Below are 27,639 nucleotides of genomic sequence, written 5' to 3'. Positions count from 1 at the left end.
ACTGCACCCACTACCCCCACTTTTGGAGCCCATGACCCTCCGCCTCCCCATTCTTGGGATTGTGTGCTCTCCAAGCTCTCACACACGGTTTGCTTTGGGTACCAGCTCTGTTTGTTACACCCCTGATATGTAGCTCAGTTGGAGCAAATTCCTAATTTTCCAATCAAGATATGTGTTAAGAGATATTTGTAGTAAGTAAAATACCCCAGAGAATGTATTAAATGGGATGAAAGAATCTGGTTCCCTGTGCCTTTGCAATGCAGTACTAAATTTAAAATGTTTTAGAAAGTTACTCCATTATTACTACTTCAAAATGGAACCTTGAAGTAAATACTAGTAGTCATAAACCAAAAATGATGACACTGCTTTAATTGACCACTAGAGGGATCTAGTTTCATCTGCCTATATCAATTTTCTTTGAGTTGCTCACTCTATTTACTCTGGCCCAGATGTAATGAGTAATAACAAGTTAGGTGTTTGCAATGATCACAGAATACATAATTTAAGGCTTCACCAAGGAGGGCAAGGATTTATACTGTTCTTTCATAGAAAACTGTCTTATTGAGACACAAGAAGCAAGGTTTGGAAAGAACATTATGATTTCTGGGGAAATATCCATGATCTGGCTAGTGCTGATACACTCATTTTATACCATTTAAGCATCTTGAACTGTCTTAGGGAAACAAAACTATTCTTGAAAAAATCAGAACAATTCAGTTCACCAGTCATTTTTGAGGAAATGCTGAGTTTCTTGTTCCTTGTTTTAATTGCTGTTTTGTGATCATTCATTCACTTATTCTGTCCCTTTTTACTACTTCTAAAACAGAAGTAAGCTATTTGAATCAACAAGCCTACTCCAATAAAATCCTAGCCTCAGCTAATGATGCTCTGAATTGATCAGGGACATTTTCCAATCAAGAGAAAAACTTGTGTTTTAAGGACTTTTACACCAAGAAATCTTTATTTAATATCTGATGTTAGTTTCTTGAAGTTTCAGCGTGTGGGTACTTATAAAGAGCAAATATCTTAAAAGATGGTGTGCTTGCAAATATTAACCTCCCAATTGATTTGAGTGATCAAAAGAGATTTTCTCAATTTCAGAAATGGGCTAAGAGATCAACAAGTTGTATAATTGTATTTGTATAATGGATTTCATAGCTTTTGTCAACCTGAAAGTGGAAACAAACAAAAGGAACCTGTACATTGCAGTGATTGGGACATTAATATGAACTGATTCAGTATAGATTCCAGGAAGTATTTGCAGATACCAAACAATAAATGGAGTCTCTTATCTCCTCTGGGATGTTGTTCTTTTATTTTTAGTGAACTAGAAAGAAATGTTGGTCAAATAGGATAGCCAAGTATTTCTGGTCCAATGACTCTCATAAATCTACCTTACTCACCGGTATCTATTTTTCACCACCTCTTCATTCACTTCTTTTGACTCCTCTTTACTTCCCTTCTTTCCTTCTACTTTCTCTACATTTCCTCACAACTTCTCTTTCTCTTTTACTTCTTAGACTTTATTTTTCACTGAAAAATTCTTCCAAGATACTAAATGTCCTTTTACAGGGAATGCCCAGTAAAAACAAATTAATTTAGAGCCTTTACCTATCCCCATACATATTAGTATTCTAAGGGCAGGTCAGATGTAGTACTTTTCCCCATTATTTTTCACATTCTGCAAAGGAAAACTAGGGATATGGCTAGTTGGTTGTTAATTAGTTAATTTAATGCATGGATATTATTAGACAAGAGGGAAAATGGAGTGTGGGGTTTTTTTAATTTCCACTTGTTTTCTTTATCTATCTGTGGGTTTTGTCATCATTACATTAAGCTATTATATAACTTCTTAAATAAAGTTTTCACAAATCACTTCAAGACTCACTGAAATGAACTGTGTTGGGTTAAGAGTTCAATTGTTTTCAGCATATTGGTGTGTAGGAGTCAAAGAGTGTAAGGAGCCTTCCCTATTTGTGCCTTTCTGCAGTGAGTGAGTAGGTTCTGCTTCATGTACTGTGGCATTGGCTTCACCAGACAGGACTAAGGAGGTCTCATTTCCATTTCCTTACCAGTGAGGATAGTTGATCTGACTCATGAGGAGTATGTGCTAATCCACGTCCAAGAATGGCAAATGGGAATACTATCTCAAGGTTCCTAGAAGCACAGTGTATCAGATAGTAACAATGGCTCCAAAACATCTGATGGACACAGTATCTGTGCATCACCTTCTATCTAGATTATTGCTACAAGTGATTGCCATGAAAATATTCCCGTCTCCAATCTGTCTATAAAAAAACCTGAAAAAGAACAAATTCAGTATAGTCTTTTGTAGTCAATAGCACCAATTTACGTTCTCAATCTGGAAATAAATTGCATCCTTTGAGCTTTCCAGACAGTCACCCTGGAGGGGACTTTCTGTAATGCTACATTTAGCTTTGAAGCTCTCCAGACAGTCACCCTTGAGGACACATTTTGAAATACTTTTCAGTCTTTCTACTGCCTTTTTAGGTATGAAATGCTGCCTTATATTCCCTAGCATTTAAGGCAAAGTACAGACATTCAAAAAGCCTGAGGTGCAGATGCTCTTAGTATCACGCTGTACTCAAAGCACTCGAGATTAGGTTGGGAGGGAACAGAACAGATGTTCACTGTTTGGTGGCTGGGACTCAGAGGCCAGCACACTGGGGGTATTCCCACACACCCCACAGGAGGCTGCCAGGGAATACTGAGCCCAGCTGAGAAGCAACTGCCACTCCGTGGCCAGCAGGGCCCCTCTCCCCAGCCCCGCTCCCAAGGCCAGCTAGCTGCTGTGTGCATAGGTGGCTGGGGAGTGATGGTGGGAATGAACCTCCCTGCCTCACAGAAACCCCTCCCAGCTTGCTGGCTGGGGTCTTCGGTGGGTGAGGGAGTAAGCTGGCTAAGTGTGCTCTGTTCCCACCCCTGCCAAGCATCCTGACAGCTGCAGCTCAGAACTGCCTGGCTTTTCACTGTGCAGGGAACTGGGGCAGAGGGATTGGAGCCCCCTTGCTGCATGGGCTCCCCCAGATTTCTGGCTGAGGTCTTGGGTGCAGGTGGGCTCTATGTGGCAGGGGTCTCCATTCTCTGCCCACCCACCAGCAGTTCCCAGCTCAGTGATAAGCCTCAGTGCAGCTCTGAGCTGCAGCTGTCAGGAGGCTGGGGTGGGCAGGGGAGGAACAAATTTCTCCTGCAATGCAGACCAGACCTGCCTCCCCCAAGACCTGAGCCAGAAATCTGGGGGTAGGGGGGAATCCATAACAAGGGTTTCCATTCACCCCATCCCTCTGCCTAGCCACCCAGGGGGGAGACTGAGCCTTTTCTGTCTTCCCTCTGTGACAGCCTGGGGGCAGCTCACCCAGAGCAGACGAGCACTGGCCAAAGTTAACAATTCACCCAGGAGGGGGCCCCTGGGATGCTGGCAACCTACCTTGACTTGTGATGGGATCTGGTACAAATGTTTGATAAAGTGCTCTAACCTAAAGCATTTTAATCTGATACCCCATCCATCCAGGGTGAACTTAGATCAGGATCCACCATTTTTAGTGTTCTGTGCCATGAGTGTCTGTTCAATTATGGCTCTAGAGTACTTTCTGTGCACTTACTGCACACTCAGTGTAACGTGTATACCTAGCCTAAGTATTTTTCCATTCATTTTTATATTCTATTTTACATTGGCCCTTGCTAATTTTGCGGGGTGGCAAGAGAGGAAATCATTACAGGAATTTACTACAGCCAATCACTGCAGGGTTTCCCAGTAATAAAAGTCACAGCAAATTAACATTATGGGCATTGTCAGATTTGAAAATGTTTGCAAGGTTGTGAATACATGCACCGTTTTGGATGAATGAAAGAGTATTCCCAATAAAACACAAACATGAATTAAAGTTCTTTAATTTTGGTGGGGGATATATAAATAATGATTTTCAGCATCGAGGGATCTTATCTGGCTTTGTTCATATTTTAATAGTTTACTCCTCTTTGCAGTTTCAGTAATTAAGTCTTAAGACATTCCAGAAAGCATAAATCCTGCTGAGATGTTTAAGTCTGGAGCATCCTCTTGATGTACAAACAAAATAAAAAAGACACTTACCCAGGATCTTAACAAGCTGTTTTGCTTTTACCTTTGAAACACAATTGAATGGTAAAGTAATGTGGCCTATTCAAACAGTTTTAGTCTCATTGTTAACTAGAACCTCCTTTTGAAATTCATTGTCTTCAATTACATTTTTTAAAGAATTTTAATTATGTGCCTGAAAAGAATAAAGATGCTCCAGGCTCCATTTGTTTATCATGGAAGGCCTAAAAAAAAAATGAGGACAGAGCTTCCCAGCTCATGCAGGGGTTGCAGAGAGAGAGAGATGACTTTTAATTCGACAAGTTCAGAGAGATTTCTTAGTTTGACGTGCACAGCGGGGGGTCTTTGAGCGCCTGGCAATACTTCAGCATTCTGAGCTTTGAAAGTCTTTCCCTGCAGCAGAAATTGTATCAAAAGCCAATGATAATATTCCCTGCAAGGTAAAGCACCCTATTGAAGATTTCTAGAGCTGTTTATTTATTCATCACAGTTTTTTTTTTCTTTTAGGACATATCAGGCATATAGGTAATAATTCACATAGATGATAGAAAAATGAAATAAATAAATAAATAAATAAAATAAAAATCCCTCATTAATCTTTCACCTTTCCCTGCTTATACTTCTCCGTAGGCCACATGTAACTATAAAATGCTGTCACTGCCTGCCATTTGGGTGTGCACGTATGTGTATGCGTAGAATTTAATCGTCACTACAAATCTCAGCTTTTCCCTTTTTTTAACAAAATTGTCATTTCTGTCTAACTTCTACCACCAGCTGGGTACATAAGATGTTTATAGCCATTTCGTTCTACTAAGCCCTCAAAGCGATTGATTAATTTTATAGAAGGAGATTCAGTTTCTTCAGGGTCTTTTTAAATCTTAATTTTTAAAGTTTCAGATAACTGTTTTCAAAGCCAAGATTAAAGCCTTATTTATATTCCAAAGATCATACTTTTAACGCTGTTGCATTACCTTCGTATGAAAAGTACATAATATGCTTTCCTTTTCTGTTTTTGTTTTGTTTTGTTTCCACAGCAGAGCTGGGACTGGGAGAGACGACAGCCTTTCCCCAGTGTAATGTCAATGTCGGCTATCACTTTGGCAGAATCAGCCAGCTCAGTGAAGACGAAAAAAACTTCTTCCTGTTTTTGTTCATCTGCTGATGGCATTCAAAGTGACCTTCCCTTGTAAATATTGGTGAGTGACCACATGGGGAAAGCTGTTCCTTGGTGCAAAGGAGCTCATTTCAAACTGTTGTGACCCAAGGGTACTTCATTGCTTAAAACTGCATTTTTTCCTAGGATAAGCATTAGGGAAAGTATCTATACAAAATATGTACAGGGTATATTTGTTGTTTTAAAAATAGCATGATGTATTTAACTACCTTTTTATTTCTTCACATGCAAGAGAATATATGGAGCTCTGGGCTGCATTACATACCAAACTTGTAAGAAATAATCAACGTGAGAATACTTTTGTGATGTAAGCCCATCCCCACATAATGGATGAGATTCACAGCCCTATTCCAGTTATTTTGTTAGATAAAAGATTTGAAATGGCAGAATACAATGGTGCAGAAGTCATGAATCTGTCAGGGAAAAGATTTTGCAGTCTAGGAACTATAGACATCAGCTACAAACTGCTTTCTGATGCCCTGTTCACAAGTCCTAGTATAGGGAATGTGTCTGGGTTGGGGGATGCCAGACTCAGCTCTGAGGGCCAGAAGGAATGACAATTTGGACAGCATCTCATGACTGTCTAAAGTATGTCAAGAACCAGTCCAGGTCCCAGAGCATCCTAGTAGAGTGGGGTGGTGTGGGGGGCTCCACTAACTCCTTGTCAAGAAGCTCAGCACAAAATCTTATCCAGTGTCTAACAAGCAATTCCACCCTGGGATCTAATGGATAGAGAAGGAGAGAGAGTATAATTGATCAAGTCTGCAACTCATGAAAGAAAGCACTTCACATTTTATAAACCATAGTTGTTAATGGTATATTAATATAAATATATATTGGCCTGGTTTGAAAAGATTTGGATAGCTTTAAATCCACAGATGTTCATGTGCGTAAGTAATATTGATTTTATACATGAATAATTTTTTAGAGATTTCCCTAAGAGAGACCACATTTACCCACCATTACCATTCATTGTTATCTGCATTATTACAAATATCTACCATTGCAGACAACAATAAAATAATTATAAGGTAGCATTTATCACTTATGGGCATGTGTACATGAAACAGGGGCCCTAAATTGAAGCAGTGGGTTTTAAAAAACACCACTTCAATTTAGGGCTGATTAAACCCCTGTGTCGTGCACACACCCTGCTGATTTACCTGCCTCTTAGGTGGGAAGGGGAGGGGAGGGAGAGCAGCCATCGGGTAGAGCGGCCCCTGGGCTTCAGAGGGGGGCTGGTGCTTCCCTCCACGGCAGCAGCAGCACCGCCCCAGGTGGCACCCACCCACAGGCACCCAGCTCGGGTGGTCCCAGGGGCCAGCACAGCCACGGAGGGAAGCACTGGGCCCCCGCACAGCTCAGGCAGGTGGGCAGGCTCCAGAGAGAGGGGAAAGGGAAGATCTGACTCACCAATTTTCTTGGGCAGAGCCTGCTTTCCTGGGCTGCTGCCAGGCTGCCTGCAGGGCTTCCTGCAGAGCTGCAAGGAGCCTGGTGCTTCACTCTATGGTAACTGGAATTAATAAGCAATACGCTGCCGAGGTGTGCAAACGCTGACACCATTAAAGCAGTGCAAAAATATTTAGCCCGCTTTAAAAAGTGTCAAGTACACACACCTCTTGTTTCATCTACACATGGCTTACAGTATCTATTTTTTTTCAAACAACACTATTTTTAAGTATGTTTGAAATCACCTGAAATCACCTATGTGATTTTACCTTTATAAAAGTTTAGAGAAAAAAGTTTGTGTTAGCCTTAACTAGATTACTGTATGATAGTCTTAATAAAATAAAGAAATATTACCTATCCTGAATTAAGCCACAATTCAGGAAACTGTACTTATTTAGAAAAACATTTCCATTTTCATTTAAATTAATTTAACCCCATTAAAATTTATGGGGCTGTTGAGGTTCAAGTAAGGGCAAGAAGAGGAAAGGTTCTAAAAGCTATACTGCTTCCACTTCCAGATCTAGTCTTTAAAGAACTAGCTTGAGCATCTTTGCCCAGCACTGCTTGGAGCTTTGCAGACACAGCTGGTATGTCTCAGGGGGCACCTACACATATGACAGACCTCTGCTTCGATGCATGCTAATTAGCATATGTCAGAGCAGACTCGATTAATCAAGTCTGCTGCAAGTCTACTGGAGCGTGCTAATCAGCATGTTCCAGCAGCATCCATGCCACAAGTATTCAATGTCCCTGCATTTCAAAATGGCAGTGGGGGCACTGTAACTAAAGCTCATTTAATGAGCTTTAGTTAAAATGGCCCCGTTGGCATTTTGAAGTGCAGGCCACTGAATATACATGGTGGTCTGAGAGCCACTCTAATTAAAGCACCCTCCCTCCAGGACAGAGCACGTGTATAGAACTCCCCTGTCTATGTGTATGTACAGACATGACATCTATATCAACTTAACTGGGGTTATGTCAGTCTAAATGCCCATGTACGCAGGAGTTCAGAGTGGTTAAATCAAGCAAAAATGGTGGGCATGATCTAAAAGAGTTAACCTGAGGAGGCAAGGATAGAAAAGACCAGCCACTTGCCCCATCTCCATGGCTGTGTTCTTCCTACTCTCCCAACTGGGCCATTTTTAACCCCCATAACTCTGCTCCTAACCAGACAATCAGCAGACCAGCCAACCCCCACCCTGCAGATTGTAGTCCCTGTAGAGACCATGATAATTCCATTTCCAGCTAATTAAAAGTTCCCTTTAAGACTATAGAGCAGCTTAGTGGAAGGTGGCATGCAAACAAAAGGGAACAAAGTACATGTATTATTTATTTTGTTCATTTCTGGTAGTATCCATGATATTTTTGGTACCTGCCAATCAGTTCACAAAATACGGGGATTAATTTACCTGTGGATGGATACAAAATGTCCTGTGTCGACATTCAGCTGTCAAAAGACAGAAGTAACATAGCATCCAGATGATGATTTCCTGTTTTGTTTTCCATTTTTAATTTCTGTTTGATTCAATGAAATATTTAATGTGATCTAGAAGGTGGTTCCTTGGTTGCAGCTTCCTTTGCATTTTCATGTGTATGTAATATTTTATTTAACTAATTTGCACCAATATCAAAGGTACTCAAGAGTGGTCAAGAGCTATTCTTTAACAGCCTACCATTCTATAGAAAAAGGGAGCATACTGCTGGTCTTAACCAATTACAACAGAATAGCGTTAACCCATCACTGCTTATCATTTTATTTATTTAAAAGTTTATATTTTTCAGATGTTTGGGGAAAATCCAGTGTAGTTCTACACAGAAAGCTTTAAAGATAAATTTACCCTTTTGAAGCCTGAGGCTGTGAACTATATATACATGGAGGCTTAATGAGGACACTTCCTCACAGCTTGGTTCAAATATTGATTGATTGTGCATACTGCATTAGCTTCCAGTAGCATAAACCATCCTCAGTCCTAAATGTGTGAGCCAGGAACAATCCGAGGCCCTTTTTTCGCGCGGCGGGCTGTGGCCAGCAGCCCGGACACGCCGGTTCAGGGAAGGCAGGCGGCAAGCTAGAATTAGGCATGGACGCTTAATGGTTGTTTAAGATTGTTTACTTACACCAAAGATGGTCGCGGTGTAGGCTGGAACGTTTCCAGGAATACTTCGCTTAAATCCTGGCTTAAGGACTTGGAAAGAACTCTGATTCACTCACACGAAGTTTTCGAGGCTCCGTGGAACTTTGCACACAGGGAAAGGTACGTCGAGGGATCGTTCGGCGACGGGGAGAAGAATCAATAGGTGATCAGTCCATCGATCAGCTTAGCTGCAAGTCAAATCTCCTTAGAGGCACTCTGCAGCATGCTCAAAGTTCTCCGACTTGGGCGGAAACCACTCAAGCCTCTTATAGGGCTAGCAAGCCAATCACTAGCCACCACATAGGAATAATTTAGAACTGACTAAGAGTGGGGCACGAATTTAAATACAAATGGCGGGAACTCCTTGCAACGTGCATTTCTGTGTTGCAATGAAGACGTGCACCCTGCAAAGAAAGCTACAAACAGCGGGAAAATAATTCAGCAGTGCCGAAGCACACACAAAAAAAAAAAAAAATCACACCCTTGGGTTGTGACATCCCCCCTTGCTGAAGGCATAGCTGAATTATGCTGCACGCTCGTTATTCGAGTAATTAAGAGTTCTTATCACGAGTCATCGAACAAAACGAATAAACACAAAATTTGCTAACATAAGAAGTTCGTCCTCCAGGGATCGAATCAAATAATAACCAACACAAATACATATACACATAACAAAAAACTGCATGATCAGGGCTTCAGTGGGCGTTATGGCGAAGTCGCGCGTCAGGCCCTCACTTTCTTCGATGATGTTATCCTTCTTGGGGCTTCTCTTCACCATGCACTCTGAATTCCAGATCTGTAAACAAAACTCTCAAAAAAAATAAGTTAACGCATCTCAATATATTTACAAAATTTCCATGGAACTACACTATCATTTTTAAAACATATAATACAGGTGTTTGCTTCTTTAAACTACCCTCTCTTGCACACTCAACTAGATGAAATCGTCAAGGAGCCGTCATCTAATTCTTCTAGGTAATGGAAACCTAACTCATAGGCCAGTTGCCATTGGCCTGCGTCCCCTAAAATCTGAAGTTGCCGCTTATTGAGTTCAGAACGCTGTAGGAGAAATCTAAACATGTATCGCTCCTCTGGTGTTCTCTGTGGCAATGATGGAAGATTGGATTCGCGGTGTTTTGTGCCTTGAATCTCGGTCGGGTGTTGACGTTCCCGATCACTGGATAATCTTGGCTCCATCAGGATACGCAGTCAGGACAACTGACGAAGGAGGTTACTCACAGGCTGGTTCACCATTGGGTTGAGCAGAATCCGGAGGACTACAATGTTTTTTCGCCCATAAACCTCAAGACAACTATCTATGCTGTGAACGGTCACTGGAACGGTTCCAGGATCTCATAGATGACGGTGAGGCCATGGTCTTATTTGCTGGAGTGATGTCAGTCCCAGCGCACATGCTCTGGGGTTCCAGGCACAGTACGAGACTCCGATGATTGCTAGCATGAGATGTTCTGCGCCGGTATGTTCTGGCCGTCCGTCATGCCATATGTGGGCTTTTTGACCGATCAGTCCTGCAACAAGCGCTGGCAGTGGAATAGGCCAGTGAACATTAACCGCTACCATGTCGATGTCAGTGACATGTCCTCTACTCCACGAAGCTTGTCTGACTAAGAAGCTTGCTTCTTCCTGGTTCAGCAGGTCGGATCCAAGTTCCACGACCAAACGTCCCAACCATACAGCTAGAGTTTCTTCAGGTTGGATTCTTGATTCTCTGCATAAATCCTGTAGTTCAGTTCTGGTACGAGCATAGTAGGCAGTGGCAACTCAGTTATTTGTGGTTGTAGGCTGAACTGTTGCTGTGGGAGTCATTGCTGTTATCGCTTCAAGCAGGAGGGGTGGATGCACGCCTTCATTTGATTCTCCCTTTTGTCGGCAGGAAGACGTGGTCATCAGAAACAGCACTGCATCAATGGGCGGGGTTGCCGGAAACGACGCTGCGTCGATGGGCGGAGTCGCTGACCGAACTCTCGCGGGTTCCTCCGAAGCTCCACCCTTCTTTTCCGGTTCTTCCACGCGGTCTCCCTTTTGATCGGCGCCATCTTGGACTGGTGTTTCAGGATTCTTTTTCTCAGCCGCTTCTTTGACCGCTCGAACAGCCATACGCAGCTGGGCTTTCAAACTTAAATTGTTTTGCATTAAATCAGTTATAGTACGAAAAGTTGCAGTTAACACTCCCCCCTTGTCGTATTGTGGGGTCACCCTCTCATCTGCAGCGCATTGCTCCATCTCCAGATCTTTGCGGAGCTCAGATGGAAGCTCGCGACCCCTTAATCTAGACGCCACCATGAAGGGGGAGAACCGGCTGATCAGCACCAGTTCTTCACTCTCCCGAGCATATCTTAGGCAACGGGCACACTCCCGGGTGAGGGTCAGGTTCACTTCGCCCACCGGGTTGACTCTGGCGAGGGACACAGTGTCGAGGGGCCTGAACAGGACCTGCTCATCGCTCATCATACACCCGAATGCCGCGGGGTGCAAATACACTTCCCTCTCTTTTGGGGCTCCGTCTTTGGAAGCTCCCTCTTCTCCCTTCAGTGAAAGACGTCCGCTGATAAATCCCTCACCCGTTCCGTCCGCCTGGTGGTAAGCGATATGCGCCTCCAGTTCCATAAGGTTTTCTACTTGGCGTTTTCCACTGCGCCAAGGACAGTTCTGAACTAAGTCTAGCTCCAGTGTGCCTTCTCCTGATCCCATCCTCATCGCCATGTGCGGGCCGGGAACGATCCGAGGCCCTTTTTTTGCGCCGCAGGCTGTGGCCAGCAGCCTGGACACGCCGGGTCTGGGAAGGCAGGCGGTGCGCTAGAATTAGGCACGGACGCTTAATGGTTGTTTAAGATTGTTTACTTACACCGAAGATGGTCGCGGTGTAGGCTGGAACGTTTCCAGGAATACTTCGCTTAAATCCTAGTTTAAGGACTCGGAAAGAGCTCTGATTCACTCGCATGAAGTTTTCGAGGCTCCGTGGAACTTTGCGCGCAGGGAAGGGTACGTCGAGGGATCGTTCGGCGACGGGGAGAAGAATCAATAGGTGATCAGTCTATCGATCAGCTTAGCCACAAGTCAAATCTCCTTAGAGGCACTCTGCAGCATGCTCAAAGTTCTCCGACTTGGGCAGAAACCACTCAAGCCTCTTATATGGCCAGCAAGCCAATCGCTAGCCGCCACGTAGGAATAATTTAGAACTGACCAATAGTGGGGCACGAATTTAAATACAAATGGTGGGAACTCCTTGCAACGTGCATTTCTGTGTTGCAACGAAGAAATGCACCCTGCAAAGAAAGCTACAAATGGCGGGAAAATAATTCAGCAGTGCCAAAGCGCACACAAAAAAAAAAAAAATCACACCCTTGAGTTGTGACACTAAACAGCATTCTTCTCCCTTAAAATTAAGTAAGGGATTTTGCTAGATGAGATTTTGAAGTTTTCTTTTTTTTTTTAGTCTAAAATGTTTCTCTCAGGTGTTGATTTTGTTTCTCTTATACCTTTGGAAATTGATGGGAATATGATGGAAATGAGTGTATTACACTCTTTCAGTTTTGAATAAATGGATAAAATGGTGAAAAAAGAGGAGTAATCCAGAAAACATGATGTCAGTAAGAAGAGATGTGGGGTCTACATCATGATCCATGTGGCCCTAGAGGCACAGCAGGGTGGCTCCACACCCTGGGCAACAGCAATTCACAAGGCATCACTGGCAGTCATGTTACCAACAGCAACTGCTAACCATTGCTACAGCAGCAATTTTTGTGCTCTCCTTCTCCTTTCGCAAAGGTGGTGCCCTGGGCTACTGCCCCAATTATATGCCCCCTCCCTCAGTTACTCTTACTGTGTGGCCACATTATAAATCAAGCAGGGCTTTTTTTAAATGATCTATTTCATTTAGAATGTAAGTTTGATGTATTGTGGTCATATTTTTTAAACTCACTACCTCTATTTGATCTCCCAACTATAGTGCAAGGAATTAAGTGTCAAAGAAAAAAATAACTCTAAATATTCAACATAAAACATTCTCTTAAAGTAAATTGTAAGTTATGTCTTATCTTGAAATTCACAGCTGACATTGGTTAATTATATAAACCATGTGAACTACACAACTAACCAATGAAAACACAGAATATTCACCATGAATTATTTGAGTGTAAAGTTCAAATAATTATGGCTGAGAATAATTGTTCACAAAGGAAACTGGCAAATAATTATGAAAAATTGATGCATTGAGTTTTTAACAATTTACTGGTAAATAATTGAAGAACACAAAAAGGTGAAATTAAACAGATTAATCATTACGATATAATTTATCTCTATTGGAAACATATTTAGAAAGAAAAAAAAGAAGAATAAGGTTAATCTATGGAAATCATGAAAAGTCTTGTCCCTTGTTCAGATAAATGCTTTATAATTTTTTTTGGTTTGATTAAAAAACGAATCTCTAAAATTAGTGTTACATATATCTTTTTGCATATTATACTGAGTGATTTTACACTAAAAATTTCTGAGCTACAGTATATACAAAAATTAGATGATCGTGGGGCAACACTTCAAGTATGCAAGTAGCAGTCTCATTTTTTCAAGCTTCCAGGCCAGACGGAGTTGGTGCATATACTCTTATTGCTTTGCTATAGTAGTTTGGTGGTGTTGAAATATGTCTAATTTCATGAATAATTAAAAAAATCCCAAGATTTTTTCCTTTCTATTTCTATTGCTTTGCTCATGTAATTTATGTGGGTTTAATTTAATTTTAATTTAGTTTAGAGTTATGTGCAGTTCTCCTATAGGAGTAGGCGAGAGGGGCTCAGTGGTCAAATTTCATTGAGAGTATAGGTCCCCTTCCAACAAGATTTTATTCCACAATGGTTTCTTCTCAGACATCTTTTTTTAATAGGAGAAACAGTTCAGGAATGTGAAAGGTATTTCTGCTTTTTAAAGTTTAGGGGTAGATCTACAGAGGGACTTAGTATTGAGCATTGCACTTTTGGAGGTTTAACTTTCAAGCACCTGGCCTTCAAAGTGGACACTCCTGCCCTGAGTTAGCTGTTTACGCTCCCTAATACCATGCACACAGAAAATAGTGCATTTCTGTACTATATCAGAAATCTGTTATGGCTGTTACAGCTGCTTCCAGGCACATGCCACCCATCCACTGCCACTGGTTTGAAACTCCAAACCTGGAAATGCAATGATGAAGACCTTACCTTTAACACCCTGGCTATGAGGTGTTTTAAAGTGGTGAAGGGAGCATTCCCTAATTCTGTTGAAGAGGTGGCTTTTTGGAAAGAGAATTCGAGATTTCTTAGGCCACAGAAAAATATCAAGAGAACACGAATGTAGTCAAATGATCAGGACATTTGCCTGGGAGAGGGGAGACCTGGTTTCCAGTTCATATTCCCCAAACTGTTCATACATTTTGCATTAAATAGTGGATAACTTGTATTTTAACTAACAGCAGTGCCCTCTCACACGACAGAAGAAAGTAATAGCTAAACAAAATTATTTTAATACTAGTAACATAGAAATCTCTGTGTTTTGTATAGATATGTATTTTGTACACTTAAACCTAGAGAAGCAAGCAAGTGCATTTTGAAAATGCGTTCCTCCTATGCAGTACAAAAAATGACTGTAAACCGTAAGTCTATGTATACACATTCAAACAATCTGGGGGAATTTCCCTGGGTTTGTTCTTCTGATAGAGAAACTTACCCAGTACTTCATGTACAGACATTTGAATGCTGAGGGCCTAAAAGTGGAGAGCTTGCAGTGCTGACACTTCGCAGCCTGGTGAGCTCTTGTGCCTACATCACAGCATTCCTTCACATTTCCTTAGGCTGCCTGGTGACAGATGGCAGCAGTGCATAGGGCAGCCTTGACTGACTGACTCAGACCACCCATGGTCAGCCTGTGTTTCCCTGAAGCACAATGTGGGGGTTGCGAAGGGGGAAATTTCTACTCCCATCTGCAGCGGTAGAGTCTAACAAGTAGTACACTGTCTCCCTGGGGCAGGGATGGGGAGATGCTAGAGGACTATGTTCATTTCTGAGAAAAGCCATGATATATACATATATTTGCTGTCCCAGGAACAACTCCCTGGAAGTGATCTAATCCTAGTTTTCCCCAGGTTATTTTTCTCTGTTAGCTCTGGGAGAAAAAATGTGAACATCTGTATGCTCATGGTTTTCCTGGGAAATAAGTGATTCTCCCAGGAAAAAAAATGAATGTCTGTATGAGGCCTAAGTTATGCCCTGCAATATCTCAGCTGAATGGGTGGAATTAAGAACAAAGTTTTTACTGCACTTCTGCATGCAGTCCCTTCAGCATAGTTTTCTGTGTACGTTTTTCTCCAACCATAGCAACCATTCATGATTGAAAGAAAGGGTCTCAAAATGTTTGTTTAGAGCTCACTTCCACATTTTAAAAAGAGTAACTAAATCTAAATCATACTCTATGAACTGTAATCAGCCCTATTGTGAAGGGCTATTCAAGATATTTTGGCACAACTAACACTATATCAATCTAGTTTATATTATATAACATTAAACCATACCTGCATGATCCAAATACAAGAGGAAATTGAAAAGCAAAAGATTTCAGGCCAGGTAGATTTCTGCATCACCAGTTTCTTTGCTTTTATTCCTGATAAGTTCTGATTGACACAGCCATTGCACTACTTTTAAAGAAACCAAAATGAATGCATCAGTCTGGAGTTGTACTTAAAACAGTCAGTGATTTGTAACCAACTGACAGCAACCAACAGTGGAATTGAAGGTTTGTTGTAGCAAGTTGAACATACAGAGGGATACATTAATGAGTTCCTTGAATAATTAAATATTCATGTAGTCCAAATCAGGCATGAGGAACGAAGACAGTCTTGAAAATAATTTACTTTCTCTTTTTTCCTGTCCAGCTCCAGCTCTTAACATAATTTTGATTCCTAAAAAATTTTATTCCTATTTTGGGTCTACTATTTACACTTGTTCTTCTAAGATTTTTATGGACCAAACCCTAGGAATTTAATTTTTGGTCCCTTCTACATATTACAGGTATTGCTCAATAAACTGGTTAAACTGGAGACCAGCTACACATGCAAAGGAGCTATCACACAATACAAAGTTCCAACCAGTTATAAAGTTAGACCCTGAGAATGAGCTCCAACCTCAGAAATGTACTAATTTTATAGCTGCCTCCTATCTAAGTTTAAATTGCATGTGTAGAATGGTCTCCCCACTGGCTGGGAACCCCGTATGCTGATAGGGCTCCCAATCACAGGAGCACACCATGCCCCGCAAGAAAATCCCAGGCTCTGGGGATCATGGCAACAATAATCCCTAGGTCTCTGGGGTGTGAAAAATCCCTGGGGCTGGAGGATCACTGCAGGGTCAATCCCTCCCATCCCAGGGATGTGGGAAATCCCTGGGGCCAGAGGATTGCTGCAGGGGCCATATTTCATTCCTGAGGGTTTCCCACACCCCCAGGGTAGCAGGGATTACTGCTGTGGAAATCATCCCCACCCCAGGGATTTACTGCAGCAGCAATCCTTCCTCCCTGGGGGTTTCACACACATGGGGAACCCCTGTGACTGGGAGCCCCACATGGGGTTGCATGACACTCCCAGCTGAAGCTTGCTTCATTTTTGTCATTTCTTGCATTTTGTCATTCTTGCATTTTGTCATTTCTGGGTCCAGTATCAAGTGAAGTGTCCCAGGGGTCAGTCCTGGGTCTGGTTTTGTTCAATATATTCATCAGTGACCTAGAAAATTGGGTGGCATGCACCCTCAGCAAGTTTGCTGATGACACCAAGCTGGAGGGTAGGGCAAGAATTCATTGATAAATTGGAGGACTGGACCAAAGAAACCCCATGAGGTTCAGGAAGGACAAGTGCATGTGATGGAATGATCCCATGCATTGGTACAGGCTGAAGATTCACTGGCTAAGCAGCTCTGCAGAAAAAAAACCTGGAGGTTACAGTGGATAATAAGCTAAATATGAGCCAACGGTGGGCACCTATAGACCTGCACAGAGGCTGCTGTAATTACAGTGCATTTGAGCAGACTCCAGTATCTTGTGTATCAGTGTCCCTGCACTGAAAAATGGTGGCAGGGGGACTTTAATTAAAGCTCACTCGATAAGCTTTAGTTAAAGCACCTCCACCACCATTTTTCAGTGTGGGGGCGCTGATGCACATGATTCTCCAGATACCTTAATTAAAGCACCTCCCCACACACTTTTGGAGCTCATGTGTAAATACCCAGTGTGCCCTTTTTGCCAAGAAAGCTAATGGCATACTCGGCTGCATTAGTAAGAGCATTGCCAGCAGATCAAGGGACGTGATTATTCCCCTTTATTCGGCACTGGTGGAGCTATATCTGGAGCATTGTGTCCAGTTTTGGGTCTTCCACTACAGAAAAGATGTGGACAAATTTGTGAGACAGGAGGACAGTGAAAATGGTTAGAGGGCTGGGGATCATTACTTATGAGGAGAGGCTGAGGGAACTGGGTTTATTTAGTCTGAAGAAGAGAAGATGAAGGTGGGATTTAATAACAGTCTTCAAGTACTTGAAGGGTGGTTCCAAAGAGGCTGGAGCTAGGCTGTCCTCGGTGGCAGCAGACAGAACAAGGAGGAACAATCTGAAGTTGCAGCAAGGGAAGTTTAGGATCGATATTAGGAAAAACTTTTTCACTGGGAGGGTAGTAAAACACTGGAACAGGTTACCCAGGTCAGTTATGGAATCTCCACCCTTGGACGTTTTTAAGAACCTGGTAGACAAAGCCTTGGTTGGGATGATATAATTGGGGATGGTTCTACTTTGAGCAGGGGGTTGGATTAGGTGACCTCCTGAGGTCCCTTCCAACCCTAATTTTCTATTATTCTGTTAGTAAATGCAATAAGCCAGAAGCTCCAGTTCCCCTGAGCTTCCACCCAGCCCTGAGTCAGCCACCTGTCCCTGCCTCCAACACAGAACCTCAGTATGACTTTAAACATGTGCTTACATGCACTGCCAAAAAACACTTCAATACGTGCATAAATATTTTGATGGGTTTTTGGTTGTAGCCATGTAGGTCTAAGGACATAGACAGGCAAGGTTCTTTGAGTAGATGTGATATCTTTTATTAGACCAGCTGAGTTGTTGGAAAAAAGTTCTTAGCAAGCTTTCAGGCTCAGTCACCCTTCATCAGGCATAGGGAGTCTCTGCTGTTCTGAGACTCCAAAAAATGAAAGAAGCTTAAAGTGTGGCAGGATGTAAATAGAGAGCAATTAGAAAGACAAAAGGTAAAGCAGAGAGGGGAGGGGGAAGAGAGCAAGGGGAAAAAAAGGCCAGAGGGAGACATTGCAGTGAAAAAAATAGTTGGAGATCAGGAAAACAGGAGTGAGAGAACCTCAAAGTGTGAGAGGATGTAGTGAAAATATAAATAGGTAGAAAGGAGAAACAAAAAGTAAAACAGGGGGTGAGGGGGCAGGGGGCAGAAAGCAAGGTGAGGAAAAAGGCCAAAGGGAAACATTACAGAGGTTATAATACAGGGCAAGAAAGAGGCTCTCAGTGAAGAAGGAAACAGTAGGAAATCAGGGAGACAAAGAGCAGAAAAGGAGGGGAGGGGAGAAAAGGTGAGGGGAAAAAAGAATGTAAGAGGTTAAGTTAGGCAGGTACCTGATGATTCAACAGGTACCTGCCTGACCTGACCTCTTACAATATTATGCCTGGCATGATTCAGGTTGTTTGGAGCTTTTCACAGATACATGAACCAATCTAGCAGACAAGGTTCAGCTAGACAAAGCATGGCCCTTTTTATGTCCTTAGTGCCAGGAAGTTGGAAGATAACATGAGAATGTGTATGGTACCATAGAGAGATTCCTGTTATGTGGGGGCTAGGGAAGAGAGGGCAGAATCTTTGATTAATAATTCAGTGAAATTAGGTTATTTTGAATATATGATCAGTGTATGTTCCAGTATAAAGTTCTAAGCTAAAGTCAAAAGTGCATGCCTTCTTATTTTAGAAAAATACTTTAAAAAAGCTTTAGGTGTTAGGTATAAATGAATCCTTGAGCTGAGCTAAAACTTCCAAAAGTATCTGAGTCCCATTTTGAAAACTCTTCTCCACAAAGGAGCCCAAGTTCTATTGATTTGCACTTTTAAAAGTCTTATCAAATGTTTTTAAATAACATCTTAGGTTAACTGAGCCTAAAAAAGTGAAATGACGTCCAAATTCTAAAGTTATAATAGTTTCTTAGTAAATCGTCTTCTGGTAAAATCATTTCCAGGCTGTGGACAGTTATAAAGGCAAGGTCTTAGCTCTTTTGGGGAATGCCCTTATTGCATTAGGGCAGAACTCTATCAGGAGGATTCTGAGGTCACACCAGCTTCAGGCATCGATAAATGCTAAGTTATCAGTAGCTGAACTTTGGGATAATGTATTATTCATTACTCATTAAGTTATCCATTACTCTTTACCAAGAAAAAAAAAAGATTCAAATGAATGCACAACTTAAAATGAAACTATTCTTTCTCCAAAAAAACCTCCAGAAGTGCAATATTTAATTGACTGGTACTTAGGGCTTGTTTTTTTTAAATAGAAGTTAGCTGCTAACATCCTGGGAAATTTTGGTGTTAAAGGTTATATTAAACAAAAGGCAAATCTAGAATATTTTAAGAATCTGGAGAAGATGTTTAATGCAGATTTTTTTTTAAGAGGATGTGTGTCACTGCAGGTCATCTCTGAATATTCTTGTTGGGCTTTCTCTGTTGGATATGCAATCTCAGCTAAATGTTTTGAAGAAGAGGAATCAAATAAATTGCCCTATTTTGGGTCTTTCGCATCTGTATACAGTTGTGCAGCTCTAGTAGACCTGAAAATTGCCCAGAGACAAACTTTAAAAAAAAATAGAGTGCTTTTGAGGCAGAAAATTGCTTTTCTGCAGTATGGTCTAAAGGACAGGATGTGACAGGAGGACAAGAAGTTGTCACCATGTAGTGGTATTGTAAAACATATCTTACATAACAAAGGGAACATTTGCTTCCACATTCTTTCTTACTAAAATAAAAAAAAAGATTAATTGAAATGACAAGGAGTTTGACTTAAACCAATAAAAAAAAAGAAAACATATGATTTATAATTAAGACTGAAAGTTTATCTTTAATCTGCCTGTGATACCTAGATATTGTCAGGATGTGATATGAAATGTAAGATCATACAATGCTTGTCAATCCCTTCGAACTCTAGACACACTGGAGAGGGCTGAGAAAGAAATATGAGCCTTAATTCAGTATTGCTTTGATTTTATATGTTTGTCACATCCTTAGCATTGCTTGAAATCTGTTGTATTCTAATAAGAAAAGAATGTGCTTTATGTCTTTTGATTGGCCCCTTGACATTGTTTGAACATATTTTTGTATGGCTTAATTTTCTGTTTTATAGTAGTTTATATGTATAAAATAAAGTGGGGAGGGAAGGAGAAGGGGGAAGAAATGTGCCATTCATATACTGTGGGATTTGGGGCTCCTGAGGGCCCATTACACATTAATGGGCCAGTTGAGATTTATCAGAGTTTTGTGTATTAATCTTTATACACATTCGCATACTATAATTGCTCCTTTGGAGCTGTGATGCTATTAGCTGTGAATATGTGCAATATTAACAATAATATGGATTTCCATATAACAAAACCATAATGACAAATGGTTATTAAAAATCCATATAAATTATGGCACATGGAAACACTTCCAAAGCCTCAATACCACCATTATTTTTTTCTTGCAGGGGGGAGGTTGCTTTGTTTTGTTTTGTTCTGAATTCTGAAAAGGTTTCCTCCCTACCAAAAAGGAGAATTTTTTGAAATCTTCAGTGAAAAGACAAACAAAAACAAATGAAAAATTATTTCTCACAAACTTGTACAACTGATCTTAAATTATCTGGAAAAAGTAAAACTTTCTTCCTGCTAAAGGAAATGGTTAGTTATTTTGTTTGGTTTAGTTTTTTAAATATAGTAAAGCATAGGCAGGGATTATTAGGAAATAAATGAAACAATACAGAGCCAAAACACCTTTTTAATTCCACTTGTCCTTTTTATTGTGTAATGCCAGGCCAGAACAAGTTTTTCTAGTTTTGCTTCTGCCACTGGATATGAAACACAACACCCCATCTCTGCCCCAGTCACTAAACTTCCCCAACAATGTGCTGCACTCAGAAGTATCTGAGCCCCAGGGTGTTAAGCAATCAGTGCAGTCATAGCAGTAGGAATCAGAGGAGGAGCCTTTCCATTTTCAACATACAAGAATTGGCCAGAGAGAAACTGAATGCCCTCAAAGAAGTACTGGACAGAGTTTTCCCCCTAAAATCCTATCCTTTAGAGGGATAGCCTTTTAAAGAAGCAGGATGACAAAACTCATTCTGCTGCTTGCCTACCTGAGGAGACAGAAGGAAAGAATAGCAAACCAATACACATGGTATTTCCCCACCCCATTGTTAACAGCCTCTTTGTAAAAAGGTTAGAGAATGGTGAAGTTTGGGGCTTTCACAAGCTGTATAAAAACAGTCAAAATGAAGATTTGCTTGGGATTCTGGAGCTGATTCAAACACCAGAACCTGCAAAACCAAATGAATCCAGCCCACTGGTCTTGGTTCCAAGGCTCAAAAGAATCAAAACTCATTGAATTTTACATGGCTGTATGTTATAGCTCCAATGTTTTCCTTCCTTATGAGAAAATTTAGTCTAAAAGGGAACCGTGTCTTAGAAACAAAAACAGGTAGTAGTGCTGAAGCATACAATCTTGTGAATAGCCCATGATGGAAGTGATGTAAAAGAATTAGAACAGGATAGGATAAGGCCCAGATATACATTTTTCATCCTTAGTTTCTTATTTTGAGGCTTCTCTTTCCAAAAGGAAGATATTCCCCATTACACATTCCCTCCTCGTTCTCATCATTTTTAGGATGTGGTGCTCTTGGTGCACCAAAACGATTTATGGCACAACTCAGGCTGCCTGTAGAGAGCATGTGAAAGTAAACTTGATAAAGTCCTGGAAGCTATGACCACATTTGGATACTCATGTCACGAAGACGTAAGACAGTTTGATAGATATAACTTGTGAAATACCAGAATACTAGTACAGAAAGAATGGAAGACCTGCATTTACAATAAATCATATTCATTCATCCATTTATTAATAATCGCTGAACTATAACACACATGATTATCAATCCCCACTGCTTTCTGCCAAGAGAATAGAACCGCAAGGATTTCTTGATTACAGCAAAAGCATGTATTATTCAGAGTAAAGCCTTATTTTTTTTAAAGCAGAATTCCTCTACCATTATGATAATTTTGCACCTTTATAGGGAAAAGGAAAGGAACGTGGGATTTTTCCCCATGTAATTTAATGGATCTTACAATTCTTCAGCTTCTCTCTTTTCCTTCCTCTGCAAAAGAGAGGGGTTCTGTTAGCCACTGCTTTATTGGAAACTGTAAGAAGGGACATATAAAGAGGTACCTCTACAAGTGGCAGGCAGTTTGGGACCCACTTTTAGGTTTTTAAAAATAACTTGTAGAACCTCGTCTAATAAAAGTATTGTAACTTCTTAACTCAGTGAAAAAAGAACTTGCCTAATACTGTTTCTATGTAATGCTTGCAACAACAGCAGTTGGATGAGAGCAGAGTAGATGTGGCTTTAAGCTATCATTGTTTTCTCAAACCTGGGCTGCTGTGAGTTCCCCAGATGCTCCCAGCATAATTCAGACAGGATGGCAGGAAGTGGGGAGGGCAGGGTTTTCTTAATTACGTAAGCATACCCTAGAGATACAGTGCTTTCTGGCATCTCAGTATAAAGTACTGCAATGGCTCTATTCCTGTATTCCTCCTACTCCCAGTCCCATCTCTGGCTTCTCCACCATGCCACATCTTAGAAGAAGGCATCTCCTACAATGTGCTTATACCAAATAAATCCTTTTACAGAAGGGAATCATGGCTTGATGAACTTTTTTTTGGCCGCTTCAGCCTTTTTACACAATATAAAGAAGACAGAGCCACAAAAAGGTTTCTCTCAAAGATTATGTCCTTATTCACACCTGTGTGTGAACAGGCTTATGATTTTTAACCTCTGCCTTCTAATAACCAATCAAAAAACTAAAACACACATTCGCATGTTACCAGAATAACTGTCAAGTAGGCCCGATATCATTACACTAAGAGCCTCCAAGGTACAACTGTCTTGGAGTTCCTGATGTCTCTGACATGGTGCACTTTGTCAAAGCTGCTGACTCTTTCCAGGTCTGGCCTATGTAGCTTTTTACTCTGTATTTTCTGTTGGTGTGAAATGTTTCATAATTTTTAATTATGCTGGGCCTGTGACCTACCTCTACTTATTCATAAACAGCTGCAAAGAGAACAAACGGAAATAGGTTACTACAACCACAGCTTCTGCTTTGTGTCATTTCCACTACAATGTCAGATACTGTGTCTGGGCTATATTTGTGATGTTTGCACCTTGTGTATGAAGGATTACTAGGATTTTCCCTTGAACTTGCCAAACCGTAATTTAAATGTCATTAAAATTTAATTTTAGATACATTACGTTTTTCTGATAGATGTTGCAGAGTTTCCTTCAACAGCTCTTCAGTGGCAAGCCATATGGTCCTTTTTTGAAGAATATATAGCCAGAGCAGTTATTACTACAGGTGCTCACATGACAATATAGATTTAGCAATACCCATGTAAAGTAATCCGAGCTCAAAGAATGTGAGAAGCTAAGCATTAATGAAAACTAGTGGAGAAATAGATTAACAGTGCTCTGCACTATTTACCCACCTGACCTAATGTGTAATAAAATAAAAATCTTCTGTTAAATGAACTTAGAGGAAAAAAACTGCTTATTTCATTTTAAGCAAATCCATATGGTCTATTTAACATAGATTGTTATGATTATTTAATTTTTCTGTTTTAAAGAAAAACATTTTGTAATTTAAAACGTTTTAAATAAAATAATGTAGAGAATTGTACTATTCTATGTTAGAGAACCAATTATCCAGTACCATATCTGTCCTACACCTTATTCTCAGTAATAGGACCTAGATGCTAAGCTGTATAAAATATTTTTTAAGGAGCACCTGAGCATTAGGTCCCACCTACATTATATATTTATGTCATGATTAATGCATTAATCACAGTATAAATGAGAAGAGTGCTGCATATGCACACAATTTAAGATGCCATAAAATAGGAAATGAGCCATAAACATGTTCCACATATTATGTAAAACATTTTTATGGCTGGTTTGTATGGTGCCTTAAATTTAGCAGGGCCAACAATCAGCTGATTGTCAGACTCAGGGTTCAAATTTCACTGGGGTCTGGAACAGCTCTGGGACCCACAATCAGCTGATCTTTGACCCAAGGCTGCAGTGAGAGGGGAAGGGAGCCCAAGGGATTTACCCAGTGAAGACTAAATTTCACATCTGCCAGCCCTGGGATTTCCCCATGCCCAGCAGCCCAGCCAGACCTGCTGAGAATAGGGTTTAAATCCCCTGACCAGGGAAGTCTCTCACCACACTAGAAACTTCTGGTTCACTGTACCAGCAGCCTAGCCAGAGCTGCCTTGCTCATGGTTTTGATAATCAGCTGATTGTCTGCTCTGGCAGTCCTAGGTGAGCCAGACCCAAAACTGTCCAGAGATGGGGCTGATGATCTGTTGATTTTCAAACCTAGTCCCCAGTCAGTCCTGGGTGTCAAACCAAACTAGGAACTGTCTGGTTGGGGCCAACAACCAGCTACAGCGTCCTGCTTTGAACTTGCAAGTGCAAGGACAGCCTGGGATTATTCTCTGATCTCCAGTCCCAAACCCACATCACCTGCTGTGCACATGTGTTGGAATCAAAGATCAGATTCCATTGCACCATTAAATGAACATGTGCCCTAGGTTTCCAAAAACTATTACAGGAATGTCACTGACCTATTCTTCTGATAGGTCTTATCTGCTTTGCCCTTACAAATGTCACTGAACAGGATTCTTTAGTTCGCTGTATCCACTTTATGTGCCTCCTGCCTTCTCCCTGGAATAGAATTGAAAATTGGACCAAGACTTATCTTGCTGCAGTTTGCACAGCTGTATTAATTTGGGACTTAGAACTAGATTCTGGAACCCATTCCTCTTCTATATTTTGAGTACAGTTCAAGCATAATAGAAGACTGGAACTATTTCCTCTTGGCTTATCAGTAGTTATGGGACATTTGAGTATGTTTAAACACAGTAATGAAAACACATTGTAATAATAAATATTTAGAACTTACATATTTTAAAAGCACTTGAGAACCATTAACTAAATTAACTTTCACAATACTTTAGCCAACCCAGGCAGAAGTAGAGTCTGTTTCACAGAGCCAATACCAAAGCAGCACAAATGTACTTTAAGTCTTCAAGGCTAGGGACAGACATTTAAAAAGCCTGAGCTTAAATTGATTCAATCTTTGCAGGTTAGTCTAACCTGGCTAGGATAAATCAGTTTTGTAACCAGACAGACATGCAGACATCCCAGAAATGCAGGCACATGCCTGTAGTGGCTCAGGCTAGAAGTTGGGGAGCGCTAGGGCAGCTTCCACAGGGCTCAGCTGACGGATAGCATGACTATGCCCCAACAGGAAGCTCTGATTATTCTCACCCTCACCCTCTAAGCAGCCTGGCAGGGAATGTTTATCACCCCATTAAGAAAAGAAAGCCTCTCTCCATTAACTAACGGAGCTCTTCTTAAACACTTCTTCCAAGAAAGGACATTAAGCTACCTGTTGATTTGCTCCAAAACTCCTGTCTGCCTGTTGTCTCTCACAGCTGTAGACAGCATATGGTCTGCTAGCTAATGCTGAGGTGTCTGCATAAGGTAGAGGGGAGGGGGGAATAATCCTTGCTTAGCAGGGAGAAGCCAGGCAGATGCTCTGTGACTGCAAGTCTCTGCTGGAGCTGCAGCCAGGGAGCAGAGGGGAGGGGCCAGCCCTGCCGTGGAGCAGAGAGCCCTGCCCAGCCCAGAAAGTATGCCAGGATGCTGGGGGAATCTAGTTTATCTTAAACCAGCAAGGGGTCTGAGCCAGACATTGCATAAATTGGTTTGACCCAAATCAGCTAAGTCTGATACTACATTCAAATAGGTTTATCTCAAACTGGTTTCAGCCATTTTCAAACTGGCTTGTGTGCACTGAACATCTGTTCTGTTACAGATTTCAACCAGTTTCAGATCACTTAAACCAGTTTATGTGTAATGTCTGTCCCTAGCCCAGGTGTTCTGTGCATCAGATCTAAGTTTACAACTGCTAAAAAAAAGGAGGGAAGTTACAGTTCTGCAAACAAAGGCACAATGCTTTCATACCGATCTAGTTAGAACATGTGTGTTCTTGGCTTAAAATCCTCTGCTTTGATCACTATACCATGTCATTGTCTTGTAGGCAAATTCATCCTATTATTTCTAGGGACAGCACAGGACTCCTTTCTCCACAAAATGCTGGGATCTTGGTCTGGCACCTGGAAAAGTTAGAGCAATCCTTATGGCTGCTGTCCCAAGTTGTGTCCCTTGCTGTTGTAGCCCTTACAGGTGCCACATCATTGTTAAAGAACTGAGTTTTTTTCCAAGCTATAATTCCTTCCATCCTGTAATATCCCTCATAACATGTTCTTTGAATGTGACAGAGAGGTCTCATACAGTAGAAATATTTACTCTGTGTCAGGACTTAAGTGGTTAGGACCCAGGTAGACAAAGCCTTGTCTACGATGAGATAGTTGGGGATGGTCCTGCTTTGAGCAGGGGGTTATGCTAGACCTCCAAAGGTCCCTTCCAACCCTAATTTTCTATGATTCTAAGAACCTCTTTTTTGCAAAATAATATGTTTTTGACATATGTTCAAGCAGTAACAGAAACAGTGACCACATTTTAAAATATGCAGGTTTTTCCTATTGTTCAGGAAATACTTTTGGTTCTGTAATATTACTTACTATATGCAAGGAGGTAATAGCATCTAATGCAAATTAGGAAGATTTCAGGTGTGACTTGTATTGCAGTTTAAAACTGAGATTCCCTGTTCCATTTAATCATGGTTTTCCTTCAGAACTTGTGAAGGTGTTAACTATTAGAGTGTTCAAAACATGTTAAATTAGGACAAACACTGAAAACTTACTACTGTTTATCTTTGACATTTTGGTCTGCAGCTGTGGCTGTAATCACCACATGAATCAACCTGCAGCAGCTTTGGGAGAAGACTTAAGCCTCAAACTTGAACAGCTTAACTGGAAGAGAGCATGAAAGGGTCAGAATTCTTAGTATATGGGTTTGAGAGTCTTTACCATTGAACAAACCTGATGCATTTTGTCCTATAACTCAGGTGGCGCTTGTCATCCTCCCTGAAAAAAATACTTCCTTCTTCTCTACTTCTTATTCACTTTCTCCTTTATACACTTTTTCTTCCACTTCTGGTTCCTTTGTTTTAAAAGCACATGCAAGTTAATTCCAGGCACTTTGCCTCCAAAAAAGTAATGAGATGATTATTTATATATGATGGGTCAGACTTTATGAAGCGATAGTGTGTCCCAATCCATGACATATTTGGAAAATGACTTTTCAGGGGACAAATGCAAAACCAGTTCAAAATGTTAGGATTAAATGAAATGTTACTTTCATGTAATGTGGTATATTAAAAAATTTAGGATGGAAATTTTTTTAGCTCTATATCTTTGTTATAATGATATTATATTTGCTTTTCATATAAGTTTCCTTTAGTGGTTTCCTGCATTTAGACAGTTGCTAGGTTA

At 41.0% G+C, this 27,639-nt stretch overlaps 1 long non-coding RNA gene across 1 annotated transcript in view; it reads left to right on the top strand.

The window, feature by feature from the left end:
- Positions 1 to 5,137: 5,137 nt before the first annotated feature.
- Positions 5,138 to 27,639, top strand: part of LOC109280802 (uncharacterized) — a 618,149-nt gene continuing 595,647 nt past the window's right edge. Inside the window, exon 1 of the long non-coding RNA XR_002087225.2 lies at positions 5,138 to 5,292. This is a non-coding gene — a long non-coding RNA (uncharacterized LOC109280802). The remainder of the gene's footprint in view (positions 5,293 to 27,639) is intronic.

The sequence above is a fragment of the Alligator mississippiensis genome, chromosome 2 (assembly GCF_030867095.1).
Source record: "Alligator mississippiensis isolate rAllMis1 chromosome 2, rAllMis1, whole genome shotgun sequence".
Taxonomy (NCBI): Eukaryota; Metazoa; Chordata; order Crocodylia; family Alligatoridae; genus Alligator; species Alligator mississippiensis.
Note: the sequence above shows the minus strand (reverse complement) of the source record. Positions and strands in the feature narration are given on the sequence as shown.